The sequence below is a fragment of the Parus major genome, unplaced genomic scaffold, assembly GCF_001522545.3.
Source record: "Parus major isolate Abel unplaced genomic scaffold, Parus_major1.1 Scaffold341, whole genome shotgun sequence".
NCBI lineage: Eukaryota > Metazoa > Chordata > Aves > Passeriformes > Paridae > Parus > Parus major.
This window is the reverse complement of record NW_015379283.1, coordinates 108,133-113,584: the sequence shown is the minus strand read 5'-3', so window position 1 is coordinate 113,584 and position 5,452 is coordinate 108,133. Positions and strand designations below refer to the sequence as shown.

The following is a 5,452-nucleotide window of genomic DNA, read 5'->3' as shown; positions in this document are numbered from 1 at the left end:
CGCCTCCGGGTGGAGCCGCCCCGCGCGACCGCGCCCACGGCAAGCCACGCCCAAAGCACAGATAAAACCGCGCCCACACAAGCGGGGCACGCCCAGCGAGCCGAACAGAGCCACGCCCCCGCCGAAAAGCCACGCCCATGTCCATCGGCCCCGCCCTATTGTTGATTAGGACACGCCCGTCGAGCTAAACCACGCCCGGATATGAAAGGTTACGCCCAGAAACGAAGGGACACCACGCCCCTGCGAGAAGCCACGTCCACTGCTGGGATCTCCGCCCCTCGGGCCCACCAAAATGGGGTCCCCCCCAATTGAGAGGACTCTTTAAACCCATGGAGCTCCCCCAAACCCATGGGGTAATCTCAAACTCACTGGGGTGACCCCCGATTCCAGAGCCCCCCAAACACAAACCTCCCCAGAGCCACGGACACCCCAAATCCATGGGATCACCCCAAACCCTTTGGGGTGACCCCCAAAACCATTGACCCTCCAAACCCATTGGAGTCCCCTCCAGTTCCAAGGGATTCCCCCAAATTCATGGGGTCCCCACTCCTATGGGTTTCCCTGACCTACTGGGAGTCCCCAAACCCACAGAGCCCCTCCCAAATCCCAGGGCACCCCCAAGCCATCATAACACCCCATTGAGGTCCCCCAAATTTCCAAGATGATCCCCAAACTGGATTTTTAACCCAAACTTTATTGATTTGTCTCAAACTCATTAACGACAAAGGGGTGGTTGCCCCCCCCCCCCAGAGGTTTTGGGGACCCCCCCGGTTTTGGGGAACCCTGCCCAGTATTGGGGACCCACATTTGGGGACAAAGGGATGAGGCTTCCACCTTGGGGGGGGGGGGGGGGAATCACTGCCCTGGGACCCCCAAACATCACCCTCGGACAACCCAAGACCCCAAAAGCAGGGGAGTCACCACCCTGGGACCCAAAACACCACCCTGAGATGCCCAAAAAGCTGAAAAACAGGGCGGTCCCAGCCCTGGGAAAACCCCAAATACGGAGGTCACAGCTCTAGGACCCCTCAAACCCCTGGGGTTCAGATGTATTTCAAGTATCTCCACGTTGGGGGTTCAGGGTTTATGGGGTGTTTTTTTAGAATTTTGAGGTGTAATTTTGGGTTCCAAGTGTATATTTTGGGGTTCAGGTTTGTATTCTGGGGTTCAGATGTATTTTTTTATATCCAGGTGTGCATTTTTGGGGTCCAGTTGTGGATTTCAGATACCTCCATGTGCTCTGGGGGGTCAAGGCCTGGCTGGTCCAGTCCAGGCCCTGCCGGTCCTCGAAGCTCAGCACAATCTGGAGGGCAGAAAAGTCCTCAAACTCTCCTCAAAACCTCTCTAAATCCCACCCTCCCAGATATCCCCAAATACCCCCCAGGGACCCCAAATCCTCCTAGGGAACCGCCCAAGGTCCCCAAGGAACCCCCAATACCCTCCTGGGATCTCCCTGGGACCCTCAAGACTCCCCCTGAGGACACGGGACACCTCAGGGACAGCCTGAGGGGGCAGGGGACACTTTGGGGACAGCCTGGGAGGGATGGGAAAGGCCTTGGGGGGACAGGGGACACCTTGGGTGGGGCAGGGGACACTTCGGGAACATCCCAGAGGGACAAGCAACATGTTGGGGACATCCTGGGCAGGGTGGGTGACACACTGGGGGTGACAGGGATGACCCTGGGGACCGCCATCCTGGGGGACATGGGGACACCTGGGGACATACCTGGAAAGGCCACTGGAGGCCATGGGGACACTTGGGAACACTGGGGTCACATCTTGAAGGGCCACCAGAGGTGTCCAAGGAAGGGGAAGGCCCCAGCTCTGCCTGCATCACCTGGGGACACCTGCATACATGAGAACAGGGACACATGTGTGACACCTGGGGACAGGGACACGCCTGGGGACACTGTCACCATCCTGGGGACATCCTGTTCACCTCCCAGTCCCTGGGGACATCCCATCAGTGGATTCCCCAAGGTGCCACCAGAGTCCCCACGCTCGGGACAGCAAAGGACCCTCAAGGCCTGAGACATGAACACATGTCACCCACCCTGGGACACCCCAGGGACACCGATGTCCCCCAGACCCAATGTCACCAGTGTCCCTACCCCCAACCCCTGCATTCCCCAACCCCCCTCCTGTCACCCCTCTGTGCTGGGGTTGTCTCCCCCATGTCCCCCTGAGTGTTCCTGATGTCCCCCCATGTCTCCCTGTGTCACCTTTTACCTGTCCAGTACCCTCATGACAAAATATCCCCCTCCTCCCGCCGCCCCCGTCCCTGTCCCTTGTGCCTCTCTGGCCCGTGTCCCCAGCCGAGGGACCTTGTGCCCAGCGCCCAGAGCTGGCCCTGCTTTGGGGACTGTGGGGACACAAAAACCACCAGGGAGACACCAAAAACACAGAGAGGGACAAAGACAGCACCAGAGTGGGGTCCTTGGGAACACTGAGGGGACCAGGGGAAGTAAGAGTGTCCCAAAGTGGACAGGGGACACCCCAAATGGGACTGGAGATCCCCCAAAGGCACATGGAACCGCTCCAGGGGACGTGGGACACACCAAAGCACAGAGGACCCCCTCAAAGTGGATTTAGAACTCCCAAAGGGATCCCGTGGAATGGGAGGGCACTGAGGGAACCCCAAAAGGGACATCTCCCACACGTCTCTCCCCGCCCCTCTCACCGTGTCCGGAGATGTCGCCAGGCGATTTCCCCAGGGCCACATGTGAACCCCACCGGCCCTCCCAGTACGGCCCAGTCAGACAAGTGATCCCGCTGGGGACAGGGGGGTGGACAAAACCCTCCCTCCCCTGAACGGGGGAAACTGAGGCAGAAGTACACCCCCCCTCCCCGACTTATCGACTCCCCCAAAGAACTCGGGGAGACAAGGAGGGATCTTTGGGGATGTCCCTCTGCTCCCCCAATCAGGGCTCACTTTGGGGGGTTCCGTCCCCGTTTTTGGGGTGTCCCCGCCTCAGGCTGGTCCCGGTGCGGCTCCCCCCGGCCCTGGCCCACCCAATAGTGGAGGAGGCGCCCCAAAAGCAACGTCCAGAGCAGCGCTTGCACCCACAGCTGGAAGTGGGGATCCCAGCCCCACCCGGGACCCCCGGGGGACATCACTCCTGCCTCCGCTGTCCCCTCGTGTCGCCCCGCTGTCCCGATACTGCCCTTGACATTCTGGCTTTTGTTCCCGAGACCCCAGGGAATGGGAGGGGTCGGGCCTGATCCGGCCAGGCCCCCCGGCCCCCCTCCAAATCCGTCCCGGGAGCACCGGGACCGCCCCCTCTTCCTTCCCCCGGGACCACGCCCTCCCACCACCACGCCTTTTTCATTAGACCACGCCCTGTCCCCATGGCACATCGAAGGCGCCCCTTTCTGTAGCCACACCACCATGGCAACTGTCATAGCTCCCGTCCAGAGGCCAAGCCTATCCCCATGGCAACCACGTGCGCCTCCTGGCCCTATGGCAACGCCAGCGCCACGCCCCTTCTGAGACCGTGCCCACTCACAGGTCGCACCTCCTAGTTCCTATTACATATCTAGGCCATGCCCCCTCAGACTACGCCCCCCACGCGTTTCTGTGGCAACACCCTCCCACCCGAGGCCCCTTTCCTCCCCAGACCCCTCCACCGCTTGGGAGGGGGTGACACCCCCCGGGGGGGAGGGGGACCCCAGACCTCTCCCCGTCCCCCCGTGAAGCCCCTGTCCAGAGCCCCGGTGTCGCAGCGCCCCCCCGTCTCCCCTGTTCGCTCAGTGGGGCAGGGAGCTCCTGCCCCGGTCCCGGTCCCGCCTTCGCCTTCCAATTCCCGGCGGTCCCAGTGGCCCCCGGCCCGCTTCCCCCCGTCCACTGTTCTCTCCGCCCATCCGCTCCCGAGTCGCCACGATCCCCCTCGGTCGCAGGTCTCCACCGGTCCCTCCGCCGGTACCCGGTGCCCCCTGGTCCCCACCTTCCCCTTCTGTTTTTCCTCCCGGTCCCCCCGCTCACGGTTCTCCAGCTCCCCCAGTACCCCAATCCCGGTATCATGGTATCCCGCTCACCCTTCTCCAGTCCCGATCCCCATATTCTGGTACCCCGACTTCCCGACATCCTGACATCCCGGTGTTCCGCTTACCGCTCTCCAGCTTTCCCCGGTATCCGCTATCCCGAGATCCCGGTGTGTATCTCCCAGTGTGTACCCCAATATTCCCATATCCCTCTCACCTCTCTCCCGCTCCCGCCGCGTTTCCCTGACCCGGTATCCCGATATCCCGGTGTGTATCGAAGTGTCTATGCCGATATCCCGGTGTGTTTCCCCGTGTGTACCGTGTGTAACGCGATATCCCGAGACCCCCTCACGCCTCTCCCTCCTCCCGCCGCCTTTCCCCTCACGGGCCCGGTGCTCCCGCGGGCCCCGCCCGTCCCTCGGTTCCGCCGCTCATTGGTTGGCTGCGAGGCTGCCGCTTCCCTTTGGTCAGCTCTGCCCCGGCTCCCACCTCCGCCGCTTCCCATTCGCCGAGGCTACCGTCAGTTCGGAGTTCGCCCGGCCCCACCTGATGGTCATTGAAAATGATTGGCGAGGGGCAGGGCCTCTTCAAGGGACGGGGCAAAGGGACACGGACGTTATGGGCGGGGCTTTGTGCAGAGGGGCGTGATTCCAGTGATTGACATGAGAGGGGCCGGGCTTACACACCCAGCCTCGTGCCTTGCACGAGGGCTCGTTAATTAACCCCCTTAATTAAACTAATGGGGCCCAGCCCCCCCCCCGATAAGCCCTGATTTGGCCTCGGTCTGTCAATTAATCCATCCTTCCTTCCTATCTCCGTTCAATTAACAAGCTTCTGTTTAATTACCCCAGCTCATTAGCATATGTTAATATATGGCTGATGACAGCAATTAGAAGGGCTCCTGCTGCTCTTGATTACTCCTTAGCAGGCATGGGCCTGCCTGTTAATTGGCTTAAGGAACCTCACATCTGCCCAGGTAAGATCATAAACCCCAGCTCGTTAACTCCCAGCTCATTAACCTTTCTCATTAATGCTTCTCCATTAATATTCCCATTCATGTTCCCCCTTATTAAGACTCCTCCCTAAAGCTCACTTCATTGGCACCTACCTTGATTAACGCCCCTCATTAACACTCCCATCAGTAAAGCTCCAGCTCATTCCTGCCCTGCCTGTGTTCCTTAACGCCCGTCATTAGCATCGCTGCTCATTAACGTTCCTCCCTCATGAACCCCATTTACCGTCCCTCACTAACACCCCCTTAATTAAGAGGCCCATTAATGGCACTTCATTAATGCCCCCGCCCCCAAGTGGCTGCAGTCCCGGCAATGACCGCGGGGGGACGATGGAGGGGGGGAGGGTCCTGGAGGTGACAGCGAAGGGACAGTGATGGGGAGGGGTCCCTGCAGTCCCAGCGGTGGCCGCGGGGGGCGGTGATGGGGACGGGAATGGGGAGGGGTCCATGCAGTCCCGG

At 60.9% G+C, this 5,452-nt stretch overlaps 1 long non-coding RNA gene across 2 annotated transcripts; it reads right to left on the bottom strand.

Moving 5' to 3' along the window:
* Positions 1-1,118: 1,118 nt before the first annotated feature.
* LOC117243779 lies at positions 1,119-4,192 on the bottom strand. 2 transcript variants are annotated; one of them, XR_004495674.1, is made up of 3 exons: positions 4,110-4,192; positions 1,727-1,847; positions 1,119-1,303 (listed from the first exon to the last, which is right to left on the bottom strand). It is a non-coding gene; the product is annotated as an uncharacterized LOC117243779 (long non-coding RNA). The 2 variants fall into 2 exon arrangements; XR_004495673.1 differs by lacking the exon at positions 4,110-4,192 and having other exon boundaries at positions 1,727-2,092.
* Positions 4,193-5,452: the final 1,260 nt, after the last annotated feature.